Source organism: Macaca thibetana, chromosome 10, assembly GCF_024542745.1.
Source record: "Macaca thibetana thibetana isolate TM-01 chromosome 10, ASM2454274v1, whole genome shotgun sequence".
Taxonomy (NCBI): Eukaryota; Metazoa; Chordata; class Mammalia; order Primates; family Cercopithecidae; genus Macaca; species Macaca thibetana.
Window position 1 is genome coordinate 59,176,922 of NC_065587.1, and position 14,256 is coordinate 59,191,177.

The 14,256-nt window shown below is 46.3% G+C and overlaps 1 protein-coding gene and 1 long non-coding RNA gene across 2 annotated transcripts in view; one reads left to right on the plus strand and one right to left on the minus strand.

The window, feature by feature from the left end:
• Nucleotides 1-14,256, minus strand: part of TOP1 (DNA topoisomerase I) — a 713,073-nt gene that overhangs the window by 396,983 nt on the left and 301,834 nt on the right. The gene's annotated exons all lie outside the window — the stretch shown is intronic.
• Nucleotides 1-14,256, plus strand: part of LOC126963909 (uncharacterized) — a 233,488-nt gene that overhangs the window by 216,460 nt on the left and 2,772 nt on the right. The window contains exons 4-5 of the long non-coding RNA XR_007729256.1: nt 9,855-9,924; nt 12,395-12,515. This is a non-coding gene — a long non-coding RNA (uncharacterized LOC126963909). The remainder of the gene's footprint in view (nt 1-9,854; nt 9,925-12,394; nt 12,516-14,256) is intronic.

Below are 14,256 nucleotides of genomic sequence, written 5' to 3' on the forward strand. Positions count from 1 at the left end.
CTCAATATTAGTGGGTCTAATGGTTTTTATTTATTTTAGCAAGGTCATTTAGCTAAATATATATCTAAGACATGTTTATATCTTAAAACACTTTGCATATTAATGCATTTACAAATTAGAAAAAAATTGTTAGACTAAGAGTCTTGAGGGTTTAAAAAATTTTTATTTTACTGTGATAAGATCACATGAGATCTAACTTCTTAACAAAATTTTAAGTATATAATACAGTATCATTAACTGTAGGGGCAAGGTTGTACAGCAGATCTCTAGCACTTATTTATCTTGTGGATCTCCAGTTTTGATTTGGAAATTCAGACTCTGATTTAAATAAGAGGATTTTAGCCTTAGATGGTGTGAGTTTCTCCCTCCTCCTCCTCTCTGCCTTGGCTTAAGCTGACAAAGCAAACTCCAGGCAGAATGGCTGCAAAGCAGGCTGTCCAAGGTCTGATCCCATGAGCGGCTCAATAAATGGTAGAGAGGCCCTATGGACAAGAGGTTCTCAACCTTGATTGCTCATTAGGATTACCTAGGCAGCTTTTAAAAGCCTTGATTCCCAGGCCACCTTTCAGGCAAATTGAATCAGAACCTCTTGGGGAGGTAGGGGAGAGAAGACAAAGGACTTTTTGAAGCTCCCCAGGAACTCCAATGTGCAGCTGAGGTTGAGAATCGTCATTCTACTGGTGCAGACACTATAGTTTTCCTTTTGCTTATAAGGCCCTTATAAAAAAAAAAAAAGGCTTCCCTCAGTGTCCAGTCTTTTGCCTTCAGCCATGTAAGGACACAGTGTTCCTCCCCACAGGAACACCCCCCTCAGAAGGACACAGCAACAAAGCACCATCTTAGAAGCAGAGAACAGCCCTCATTAGGCAACAAGCCCGCTGGTGCCTTGATCCTGTACTACCCAGACCCCAGAAATGAGAGGACAAAAATGTCTGTTCTATTCAATTCTGTTCTATATAATTTCTGTTCATATATAATTCTGGTCTATATAATTTGTGTTGAGATATTTTCTTACAGCAGCACAAACGTACTAAGATGACCACTATGACACTGTCTTTAAGGACAAAGAAGGGACCTAAGGTATGCTAAGAGCCTGCTGTGCATCAGACCCTCTGTGCTGGGAAATTTCCCTACACTAAATCCTCATAATCACACTGTAGGTATTATCATGTCCATTTTCGGGTGAGGAATCAGCAGCTCAGAGGGGTGAAGTGACTTGCCCGGGGTGACTTAAACTCCAGTAAGTGGTGGAGCCAGGAGATGAAGCAGGTTTGTCTGACTCCAAAGCTGTGGTCTTTTAGTTCCATCAAGTTGCCAATCATGCCATGCCTTGAGTGGGTTTTTGGCTATTATTTCCCTATCCTAAAGCTGAATGGAATGGTGTTTATGCTCTTCTCTGTTTCCAGAGGGGAAAGTGTGAGATAAACAAGAGCCGAGATACAAGGACTATCATGCATCCTTGTTCCTGATCTTAATGAATCTTCTCTAATAACTTCAGGACTCAGGACATCCACATTTCATGCAATCCTGCATGTACACTCATGCACAAACACCTTCACTCATACACAAACAGAGATGTGTACTTACACGCACAGATACCTTCACTCGCACACAAACACAGATATACATGTATTTACATGTGGTCGTTCAACAAATTCCCATGGAGAACCTATGATGTACCAGGCACTGAACAAGTATATTTACCTGATTATACAGGAGATGGCTTGTTGAAGAAAAGGTTAAATGTATAAACTGAAAACATATGACTTGGATTTTGAGTACAGTTTCTCAGCTGTGTAAACTCAGTCAAGTCACTTAACTTGAAACTTTCTCTTTTCCTGCCGTTATTATTACATATAAGACTTTATACATGCACCTCTCTGAGTGTGGCGTGAGGGGGAACGGTTTTCGGGCCAGTGGCCTCAGAGTCTCTCCCTGAAGTCGGTTGAGGCTCCAGTGGCGGCAGCAGTGTCTGCCCTGATCCCTCTCATGCTGAGGTGTCAGCTTCCACAGGGATCAGGTATCAAGCCAGGACCGGCCAAGGCCAGCCAGAGGAGACCTGGAGGCTGGGGGTGTTGGTGTGGGTGTGTAGCACGGTGCAGGCATGAGCTTGAGCTGCCCCCACCTCGACTCTTCCTTATTCCTTGAGCAGCAGGGGCAGGCGTGGGCATCCTTTCTCCTTCTTGGAATTTGCCTTGCTGCTCCCAGGGCTAAGGCTTGCCTGCAGCCTCCTAGACAGCCAGCCAGACAGACAGATGGACAGCCAGACAGACAGACATCTCCAGGGAGGTAGCCCAGTGCTATGGTTAAGAGCATGGGCTCTGGCCTTGGACCCACCTAGGTGACTCTCAGCCTCCCTCTATGTTTAGCTCATAGCCTGGTGCACAGTTACAGATCTCTGATGTCCAGTGATGGGCATATATTCACTCGCCTTGTTTTAATACTGAGGCTTATTCAGTTTTCTTGGCTTTAGTTCTTAAAAATAAATCAAAACTGATTTAGAGAATGTTTGGGCCTATCAGAAAGTCATTTTCCCCTGGCTGTCCTTAGTAAGACCCTGCAGAGTCACAGTGGAAACAAAGTGTGCTAAATTGAACAAACAGATGGACACGGGCCCTATGCCCAGAATCACTGGAGACCCTTAAGGAACCACTTTGGCAGAAGAGCTGCACCAGTGTTGGGCTGAGGAGTGAGCAGACCTGGATTTGAGACTGGACTCCAATACTGTGCAACCCTGGGTAAGTTACTTGACCTCTCTGAGTCTCAGCTTCCTCGTCTCCACTTTTGAGTAATGGTCTCAAACAGTGTGTTTTGAACCACTGACTTTAACCTGTCTACTGCAGTCTCACGTCTGAAACAAGGTCAAATTCCCTTGTTGGGAATGTTCATCGTAATTATTCTTTCCTCTATAGGCCTCATCCCCCTTGTTGCCATATATTTGCTTGGAGGATCATTTGATTACAGTTTATTTCACTTGAATACAAGCTCCATGAACAAGAACCTCGTCTGACTTGCTCATTGCTGTAAATCCAGGTTAGCCCAGGGCCTGGCACATAGTAGGTGGTCAGCAAATATTTGTCAAATGATGAATTCAGGAGTGGCCAAGCTCATCCAGTCAGACAAAAAGTAGCTTGTGTCAAGAGTCACTGGGGACATCATGTCACTAGACAGCCCAGTATAACTGCCTCTGTGCCTCCAGGCTGAACTGCTTCAGACAGAGCAAGAGAATGCTAGGGAAGTCAAGCTTCCTTCTATCCTGTAGGGTCATTCCCATGGTGCTTAGTGGGAAGTCTGGGCTTGGTGACATTATTTGTGGGCTCTTGTCTTCCCATCTGAGCCCTGCAGGGAAGGCAGTGTTTCCAGGAGAGAGCCTGGGTCTGGGAGTTGGGAATCAGAGCCTTGCTGACATAGCTTCAGGACCTAAGGTGGAAACGCAAACATCCCTGATAATAGTGCCATACCACCCAATTGTCATGAGGATTCAACGAGATCATGCAATTGAAGCATCAAACAATGGTAGCAATGATAGTGGATTATAGCATATTGAATGAAAGAAGAATCTCTGAGCCCATAGCGTTAGCAATAAATAAACGAATACATAAATAGATGGGGAGAAGGGAACGCTCTCCTTTACAGTATAATGTCACTCAGAAATGTAGATCACCATTTTGCAACCATCCCAGTATAATTGATTTAGGCAACAATTATTGATAGAGACTAAAACAAGTGCAAGGATACTTACATCATCTCACAGTATCTTCTCACAAATTACTGATAAATCACAAAGGGAAAATAATCTCTTTACGGTGGAGAAACTGGGGGTGACCACCTTAATCGTGTGATTGAAGTCAACATCACCAATGGGACGGGTAGAACACATTGAGAAGGATACAATATCACTTTTGTGGTATGTAAGCCAAACATGCGTGACTGGAATCTAATCATGAGGTATCATCAGACAAACACAAACTGAGTTACCTTCTACAAAATAACTGGCTTGAACTTTTCAAAAATGTCAAGGTCATGGAGGGCAGAGAGAGGCTAGGGGACAGTTCCAGAATGGAGGACTCAAAAGAGTGATCCTGCATTGGACCCTAAACTGAGAAAACAAATGGCTATGAGGAGCATTCTTGGGAGAACTGGCAAAATTGGAATATAAGCCGTGAACTAGATAACAGCACTGCATCTATGTTAATTGCCCTATCTCCCTCATTGTACTGTGATATGTAAGAAAATGTCCTTGTTCTTAGGAAATTCACCCTGAAGTCTTCTGGGGCTGAGGGGGAAAGGAGATAAGCCGAAGCCTTGGCTCCTGGCTTAACTAGAGACTGATACAAACAAGGCTACCTTCTAGGTGTTCCTAGGAAATATGCCCCTTCCGGAGGAACTCAACCATTTGAGGAGAGATGAGGTATTGCTATGCTCTGCAGACAGAGGTGAACTGACTACAATTAACCCTCGGAGCTACGCCAGCAACTTTGCACAATTGGGGAATGGGGATTCTTGGCCGTGATAATCCCCCAAAACTTCCCTCCCCCACGCCATCAGCTCCCTGTCACTCAGAGAACCGGCCAAAGACATAATGTTCTTCTGTTTATGTACCATCCGTGCTCCCAGTCAGAACCCGCTAGAAAATACATCCAAACAAAATTAACTTGACAGGGAAATGGATATTTGAATGAAGCCTCTGCTTAAAACAATAATTTATCATGTTGCATCGTACATCTCTACAAAACCAGGATCACGGGTGGCTTAGCTGAAATGAGGGAATTCATTACTCCCAAAACATCTCTGGGACTCATTTCACAGGAGTCTGGGGTTGTGGGGAATGAATGAGGGAACAGACATCGACCAAGCCCCCCAAATGTGCCAGACAGACACTGTTGAACTGTTTTCATGTATAGCCTCATTGAATCTGCACAGTTACCCTGAAGACAATTATCCATGCCCAACCTCATGAATAAGGAAATGGGGACTCTTTAGAGTCTGAGGGCCTAGCTTGAGGTCACCCAGCTAGGACATTATGGGCCAGTGTTTTGAGGTGGTAAGAGTCACCATTACCCTTATCAAGGCCAGAATGGGATACCTCACTCCCTGCATAGCTTTCTGACCTCCTGAGCAAGCCATACTTTTATTTGTGGGTATGAGAAACCACAAACCCTGTCCTGGCCCCAGGACACATACACCTCCTGGATGCTCTTACAGATGTCCAGCAGATGTTGGATAACCACAAGTGAAGTGGAGTGGAGTGAGGAGTCCCAGTTAGAGAGCTCAAGAAGGTCGTTCATGTCATTTACTCAATCATTTACTCATTCATTCATTCATTCATTCATTCATTCATTCATCCATTCATTCTGCAAACACAAATTGCGTTCTTATTATGTACTTAACACTGGAGATATAACATGGAGCTTAGAGTCTTGAGTCTCAAAGTCTGGTCTCTGGACCAGCAGCGTCATGTGGGAACTTTTAGAAATGCAAATTCTGAGGCCCCACAGCAGACCTACTGAGTCAGAAGCTCTGGGAGGTCAGGCCCGGCAAGCTGTGTCTTAGCAAGGCCTCCACGTGATTCTGATGCTAAAGTTTGAGAACTACTACACTCAAGGGCATGTAAGATGACAGGTTGTGATAACAACAAGGACAGAGGTACACGACAGCTCAGGGCTCTGACTGTTGTAAACAGAGCCCAGAATTGCATAGAGATGCCCTTGTCACTTCCATCATGTCTGGGCATCTGGTCTTTTCTTGTCCCCAGACTATGCAACAAGTGACTCACAGCCTAACTTAGCCTTGGTACCCTGGTCTTGCTAGGAGCCCAAGGACACCCTGTGGGACTATGGTGGGGACAGCTGACGGGAAGAGAGTCAACCGGGCCTCAAAATAGCAAATTCCTTCTTAGGTCATATCTCCCCGTCATTAAGTGAGGGATATTTGTAAGTCAGCCCGAATCTGCAATAATCAATGATTCAATTTGTTGGCATAAAAAACTGGGCATGGGGTTTGAGAAATACTTGGGACAACAGTTCATAAATTTCAGTGTGCAAAAAATCTTACAGGGAGTTTGTCAAACATTCAGACTGCCAGGCCACACAATCAGGTAAGTCTGTGGCAGATCTCGGGGAGACCCAGAATCATATAAGCCCCATGTGGATCTCAGGGCAGGTGGTTTGAGGAAGACCCTTGGTGAAATGTAGTCTTGTGAGATATGCTCACAGGGGCCAATTCTCAATTTGAGCTACATGCCTAGGCTTCTAACCCGACCACCCCTGGATTCTGGACACCTGGAGACAGGTTTGTGGTTCCGTACAGTTTTCTCGGAAGCTGATGAGTAACTATTCTCATGTTATGGGTGATATCAGGGATTAGAAAGGACTTTAGCTTGGCTGGGGAGCGGTTAATGGCTCTTTATGCAGCAGAAAAACAATGAAGGCATTCTCATTTTATGAAAGTCGCTTCGAAATCTAATTAGAATATGAAAGTTGAGATCTTAGTCTATTTTTAAACAGAGCATGAGTTCAGTAGGAATAGTCAATGCTGGAGCTGTGAGTTGCCCGTCAGCCTCTCACTGGGGCAGGCAACGAGCTTTTTTCTGGAAGAGTCCTTGGTAATGGGACAACTAGTTAAAGAAGCAAGGGACAAGAGTCAGAGACAGATGAGGGCTCTGCCTATGCAGGAAGAGCTAGGGGCAGAGATGGGGAAGGCCATGAAATCTCCAGACCCTCTCAAATGTCCCCTCTGACACACCTGCAGGGAAAGAGTGGGTAGCTAATGTGTGGTTGGTGTGTGGCCTCCTCTGTTGGATTAGAGGAAGCAAATACATCTTATTTTGACTGTCAAGGATAGCTGTGGGGGTGGTTTAGAAAAAAAAATGAATTGTTGGAGGCAGATCCTAAACTGAAATCCAGCCCTGCTCACTGACTGTGTGATTTGGAAAATCTTGAAATCTTTCTAAGCCTCAGTTTTCCCATCTGTAAAATGATGGTACTAATACTGACCTTAGGAATGCTTAAATGAAATTATAATAGCAATCATAGCTAATATGTATTGAGCATTTACTACGTGCTTTATGTGCACACATTATCTCCGTTGGTCTTTACAACAATCCTATGAGGTTTAGGGAGGTAGAGGGACTTGCCTTATTAATGCAAGGAAAGCATTCAGATAGTGTCTGGTACAGAATAGATACTCAATTAATATTCATTTCCTTTCCCCCTCCCAGGGGATGTTAAGGAGGCTCCTTTTTGGAGAACTGAGAACTCTCTGCTGCATTTCCCCAGCAGGCAGTGACAGCCAATTGCTTAAGTCTCCTGAGCCATAGCAAGGGTTGCAAAATCACTGGTGGCGTACTTCTGATCCTGGGACTGTCAAAGGCAGAGCAGGCAGATTTGTTGGCACCTGCACAAGCCAGATTGCATAGAACCCAGAGACACTCATGTGACAACCGTGGGGACATGTCCCAGGAATATCCCACCCAGATTTGCCTTCCTTGAAGAAAAGTAATGCAAAAGGCCATTTTTCACTTTTAAATAGCTTTCATTCTACGTCTTAATAAATGCACGTTTGTTGATTTGTGTAAGCATGATGTGGGAAGTCTGCAAATGGATGTAATCTGCACCGAGGGCACATGTAAGCACCAGCGAGCACTTTTGAATAATGAATCCCTCCCGTAAAAGACGGACGCTATTCATAATAATTCCTTGCTTTTCTCATTTTGCTGCGTACAGTAGCGATTAATCAATTTGCAATGTTATGTCACCCGCAACAAATTGCTAGCACCAAGACAAATTTATTGCTTTATGATAAAAGAACTTGTTTAGGTAGAAATAAATTAAATTTGGGGGCTTGTGATTTGGGTTTGATGTTCACATAGGTGACCCATAGAGAGTGGGCTGGGGAGGTGAGAGGTCCAGATGATTCCTGCCTTGACCTGGCACCCAAGAGAGGGATGCAAATGCAAGAGGGTGTTTGCTCAGTTACTGACCCAGAGACAGTGCAGCTCTGATGGGAGAGAGTAACGCTGAGAGCTTGTGGTGGTTCTCGGGAACGTCTGCCGGGCTCTCCGCGTCAGTCAGTAATTTAGAGCTTTTAACAGAGAGGTATGGACAATCAGCAGTGCTCAAGGGAAGTAACTCTCTTCTCCTTCTAGGCTTCTCCTGAATCCTAATATCCCAATTTACCTCAAATTGACAGTGAAAGGAACCTACATGATAGGAACTGGGAATGAGGTTCAGAGGCTGGAGGATCAGAGAGGTCCTGATTCCTTTATTTATTGATGCTTCTTTAGTATTAAATATTGCAGAAAAATAGGCTGAATGGCATTACCAAAATTGTGGTGTAATAAATATTACATTTAGCCAATGAATCCTTTTAATGCAGAGACACAATTTAATTCTGTATAATTGTGCTATTATCGCCGACACTGTCAAATCTTCAATTTGAGGCCTTTCCTGGTTAAAAAAAAAAGCTGTGCTGAATGGGTAATGTGGTCCCGGCCATGGCAAGGGGGACCTGGGGACATGCATTCCCATTCCTCTATATCAGATTAGTAGCAAAGCAGCTCAGGAAAGCACTTTGCCTGAGGACCCAGAGTCAGGGGGTATCGCAGGAGCATTGGGCTTCCAGGACGCCACACACGTTTGTCATTAATTTATACTCCATTAATTTGGGATCTGCAGTGGAATCAAGGGTGGATGCATTAATGCTGCCCTCTCCCAGTACACACACACACACACACACACACACACACACACACACACACACACACACTCTGGACCAGGGCTTTTTCTTAAGCCATCTGATAGTCTAAATGATTTGTGAAAAGCAGGTTTCAATTAGGAACATCAGTTCCATTGCCCATGGAAATGGATTTCTCTGCCCCAGCTCATCGAAATCCATTCCTTTCTGCTCTTAAAGCAGGAGCTGGGATCACCTCCTGAATGCCTTGATACACCCTGTCCAACTGCCAGGGAGAGAGCCCCAGTGAAATTTTAGGGCCATGGTCTCTGTCATGTTTGTCTGGTTTCAGCCTCGAGGGAGTGGGGTGTGAAGGCCTGCTGCCTGCAGAGGCTTCTGCAGCCTTTCTGCAGGATCTGGGAAGTCTCTTGGTCACTCTAAAACCCAGTGTCCACATCCAGAGCCCGTGAACAATGCGAGGCAGAGCACTGAAGCCCTCTGGCAGCACCCTTTCCACTGCCTTGTGGCCAGGGGGTCCCACGGCAGCCTCAGAGGGTGCTGGACTCACCTGATGACGGCTTCTTTTACTGTCTTCCCTTCTGCCTCCTCGCTGGGCTCCAGCCGGCCCAAGTTCCCTCATACACCTGTCCAGGCCTGCCCACTCCCTGGCCAGCTCCTCAGCTGGTCCTGCAGAGGCTCCAACCCTGGTGGGGCTGCGTTTCCCCTGTTCGTGCTGCCCTCCCCCTGGCTAATTCTGATTATTTCTCCTTCTCCTTGTTCTCTTGGGCGCCTTTATTCCTGACCATGCATTTTCTCTGGACTCAGGATTAAAAAAACCCACGCTGCTAATATCCTTGTCAGCCTTTTCCTGAATCATTGCTGGGCAGCTCCAGGGAGCCACGGGCCAGTGCCTTCTGACCGGCAGACTCTGTCCCTGGGCCTTCCTGTCCTTGGGGTCCTGGAGCTCTCTGTCTGAGCCTCCTTGGCCGCTGAAGCAACACCCAGAGGCCTGCATCCTCTGAGAAATGCCCAGCCAGGGTTGCAGATGGAGCCAAGAATTGAAACTCTGGATGAGTCTTTCCATCTCATAGGTGATTTCTCTCAAACGCCAGATAATGTTTAAATTTTGAAGTGCTTTTCTCTACGTGATCTCATTTGCTGTTATTGTCCCTGTTTTACAGATGAGCAAGCTGAACCTCAGAGGGCTTAGTGATTGGCTTGAGGCACAGCTACCAAGGATCAGTGACTGAGGTATGGGGAAATAATCGTCTCTATCTGACAGATGAGGAAACTGAGGCTCATGTTGCTGAAAGGGCTTGTCCCAAATCATACAGCAGTAAGAGGTGGTGATAGAAGTGGGTTTCAGGCACTGTATCCTCCAGGCCAGAGGTACAGAGTCAAGCTCTGTTGCCCGCACCAGCCCTGGTCACAGGGGCAGTGCTCAACTCTGCAAAGGGGTTTGTTCTGCATTGTGCATAAAAAATCAGGTCAGTCCAGCAGGGAAACACCCACCAGGCAGTACTCAGGAGCCCCAAGTCCAGGAGTCAGAGGTGGCCAGGGGCTGTCCTGGTTACTCCCATCTCCTCCTGTGAACACAGGGCTTGGTGGGGAGCTTGTGTTTATATTTCAGGGGAAGAGGCTGGTTAACTCCTCAGCCCATCATGCTGCTTGGCTTATCTCAAACTGCTCTGGGGACGACAGACCAAATATGACTGGGTGGCAATAGGGGTTTCCACACATTCTGGTTCAAGTCTAGCACATGAGAGACTCAGGAGGAAGGTTCCATGTAGCAAATGCCCCTTCCTCCAGGCAGCCCTTCCTGACTCTTCAAGACAGAGCAGACCCTTCCTTCCCAGTCCCCCAGAACCTACTTCTGTGAATCATGACATTCCCACTGATGGGATCAACTGTTCCCCCATCATCCTTCACCTCAGCTGAGTCATGGGCATAAAGACCTCCATGGGGCCATAGATGCCGGTCCTGGGACCAGCCATGGTCACTCATACACATGCCCACCCACCCTCATCCTCACAGAGAGACACAAGCACAGAGAGACACTGTCCCACACATCACTCTCAGGTGCTGTGTGGGCACATACGTGCACATGTACACACACACATGCACATGCCCCTGCAGACAAGCACAGACCCACTTAGAGACCAAGTCTGTCCATGTCTATGCATATACAGGCATCTGCTTCCCTACACCTGGTATTCCGTGTGTCCTCCTTAGAACAGAGGCCACGGCTGATGGCATGGCCTATGGGGATTTGGGATTTGGCCTGCTCAGGTCTGAAACTTCTTGGGTGGCAAGCTCTAATGCTGGGAACTTCTTTCTGGACTAGTAGCCTATTCCAGCTGGGGCCTCTCTTTGCCCTCTCCTCCCAGACAGCCCAGCCGCAGCTATCTCTAGCTAGAATCTGCCCGCATGCACTCCTAATCAGATAAGCGCCCTTCCTTTAGGCCCCTGGGGTCCTGTCGCCACCAGCCTTGCCACCTCGGCACTTTCTCAATAACTCACAGAGGTCAGCTGTTGCTCACCTGGGGATTATTTTCCCCCTTCTCCTCTGATGCTCTGTTTTCCCTGAGAACAGATACCTGTCCCTGGGGCTCAATGGGTCAACTGGCTAAAAGAGGAAGGAGAGGTCAGGGTCCCTGCTGACATCTGGCTTGTGCCTTGTCACAAAGGTACCATGAGTCCTCGGAGTAGGGCACAGTGATGGAGCACTGATCCTGGAGTCTGACCAGCTTGAGCTTAAACCCCAGCTCTGTCCCCTCTCAGCTGTGTCGCTTTGGACTGTCACTTGACCTATGCAAGCTTCGATTTCTGCTTCTGTAAAATGGGCATGGTCATTTGAGTCTTATAGGATTGCTGAGAGGCTTAGATGAGGTTAATCACAAGTAAAAAAGACTTAAATGACAGAGTGCTCAAAAAATGTAAGTGAATAAGAATGACTATTATGGCAATTGAAGTGTAATTGAATTGTTACAGCAATTGCCCTACCCCTATCTTCATGGCCTCTTAGGCCCTGTGAGACTCAGACAAGGTCTGAGCAGTGATTCAAAGAAGGCACAGCCTCCAGCCTTTGGCAGAGGAGGCAAGTGAAAGGCTAGCAAGGGCCTGGGCCTCTCTTGCAAAGCAAGAGAGAGCTGGGACTGGAAACAGCTCCCTTTACTGACGTGGGCTGTCTCTAGGCTACCTGTCACCAGTCAGTTACTGCCTGTAAAGCCAAGGGGATCACTCTTTTTCTATGAAACCAGGAGGGAGAAAACTCATGGATAAGGAGCCTTACCTGGATAAAAGCTTCATCTGCAATAATGGTCATTTTCACATATATTATCCCATTTATCTCAAAACAATTCAGCAAGGAGGAATTATTACAATGAAGAAGGCTGAGGCTCAGAACAATAACATTGCCTGTAGGTGACAGGGCTGGGGCTTGAACCCTCAGTATCTGACTTCACATGATGGGTTGTTCCCCAGCGTCCTGGCCACCTTTAGAAAGTGAACAGCAGAAAAAGGGAACAGAATGGAGATGATGAAAGCAGCTTCCTTGTCCTCAGAGGCAAGATGCTGAACAAATCCATCCTGTAAGCAATACTTACAGCGAATGTTCTCCACAGAACAATTTAGACAAAGACCTAGTTTATGCAGCTGAATATGAAATATGGCTTGTGTCTTAAGACATTTGTATAAAAAGATGATTTCTTTACTGCTGCAGCCTCAAAACCACCTCTTCTGAGAGTACTGCTTTCTTACCCGAGGATGGCCCATCAGGGTGATCTGGAAGGCAGAAGACGGGAGTTTTTCCATGAACTCACTGTGGTGGGGGTGGTCCTTGGGTAAGTTTCATTCTCTCTGCACCCTAGTTTCCTGTTCTGTGAAAGGACATGATTTTCTGGGGTGATTTCTCTGGGTAACTTCTAATTTCCCCTAAACCGTGGCTATATTCTCCAATGCAGAACTCATATGAGATCAACAAAGTATGTTTTTCCAACATACTTATGAATTTCTTTACTAGAAAATCCTAATGAAGGCAGACCACTTAAATAGCATTTGTTAATGCATTTGGAAAATCCAAGAATAAATTCACATCAGGTGTAGAGGCCTAAGTATAAATGGCTGCCCCCTGTCTGACTCTATGACCATCAGAAAAGAAGAACTTTTGGTTTATGAAGCCTATGTCCTTGTCACTGATTTAAGTCTTGGCTCTCCTCCATTTAGAGAAGGCAGCAAGGTTCCTGGCCCAAGGTGAACTATCCACCTTTGTCCCTGTCTGAGGTGACTGAAAACTTTTGCAGGATTCTTTCTTCTTCCAGAAGCAGAAGCACTGGGGGTGGGGAGGACATGGGCAGCAGATTTGGTCCCCTGGCTGTCCCATGGGGGCTGCTGCTAAGGAAGACACAGGCCTGGAAGTGAATTCTTATGGCACCTTCTTTGGTGGGGGGGCCAGGGGAAGGAAGGGCGTCAGCATCTGGCTACTGCTGCCAGCAAATCTGTGTGTTGACAGAGTTGCTCCCCATATGTGTCCTTTTAAACGCTGATCGCTGCTCGGGATTCGAGTTGACCGACTCCGTTTGCCAAATGCAAATGCATTAACCTTACAATTGGGTAATCTAATAAAAAGGATCAATGGTCTGATTTGGTGCTTATGGAGTCATTTACTGCAAGTGAGAGCAATTGAGCCAGGATGAGCAGCGTCGGGGAGCCCAGAGGATGGCTTCGGTCGGCGGTCCCCGCTGACTTCCCCAGGCGAGGCCCTCTCTGCCTGGAGGGGCTGGGCTGAGTGGTCAAGGGAATGAGGAGGGTGTTATTCATTCATTACTGCCACTTTAATCACTTAGAAGTTCAATTAAGTATAAATCATTAGTGGTATTTCAAGTTACTTTATCCAGGCCTGTGCGTAACACACTTGACTGGCGGTGGGGAGCTTTCTGTGACTAGATTTAGCGTGCGACTGAACAAGGCAGTCATATGGGTTTTTCTGCTATGAAATTGATAAATGAAGCGGGCATTCGAGGTACAGCAGTAATTTCTGTGGTGCAGTCAAGTGCTCGCTCCCTTGTCTCCTCTAGCAATGAGGGCATGGGCCCCTTTAATATGGCAGCTTTCCCCTGGGGGTCCAAAGGCCAGGCTGGGCTGCAGTCTTAGGGTTTATTTCCTTGCAGAAGTTCCCAGAGTGAGCCCTGGTTCATTAGTAGGAATATACCTGGGAAGAAAAAAAAAAAAAAAAGGAGAAGGGGAAGAAGAAGGTTCCCTTACCGTCGTTCACCAGCACTGATGCTGTCACGATTTTTTTCCGAGTAGCAAGCGGATAGTGCTGGAAGGACAGAATCGGGCTATCTCGGCAGCTCGTTCCAACTTCCCAAGGATGCAGTTGTCCCCAGTGGCCGGCATCCCTGTCTGGAAAGCATATTTTCTCCTAATCGGTTTTACAGCTCTTTTAAAGTAATATGTCAGATCATTTTCCCCATATACATAGTTAATGAAAGTAACCCTACAAATTCATTTTAAATAGATGGAAGTTGTTATAACCCTGATCCAGAATTTATTACGTTCATTACAATCTTGCTGAAGTAGGTA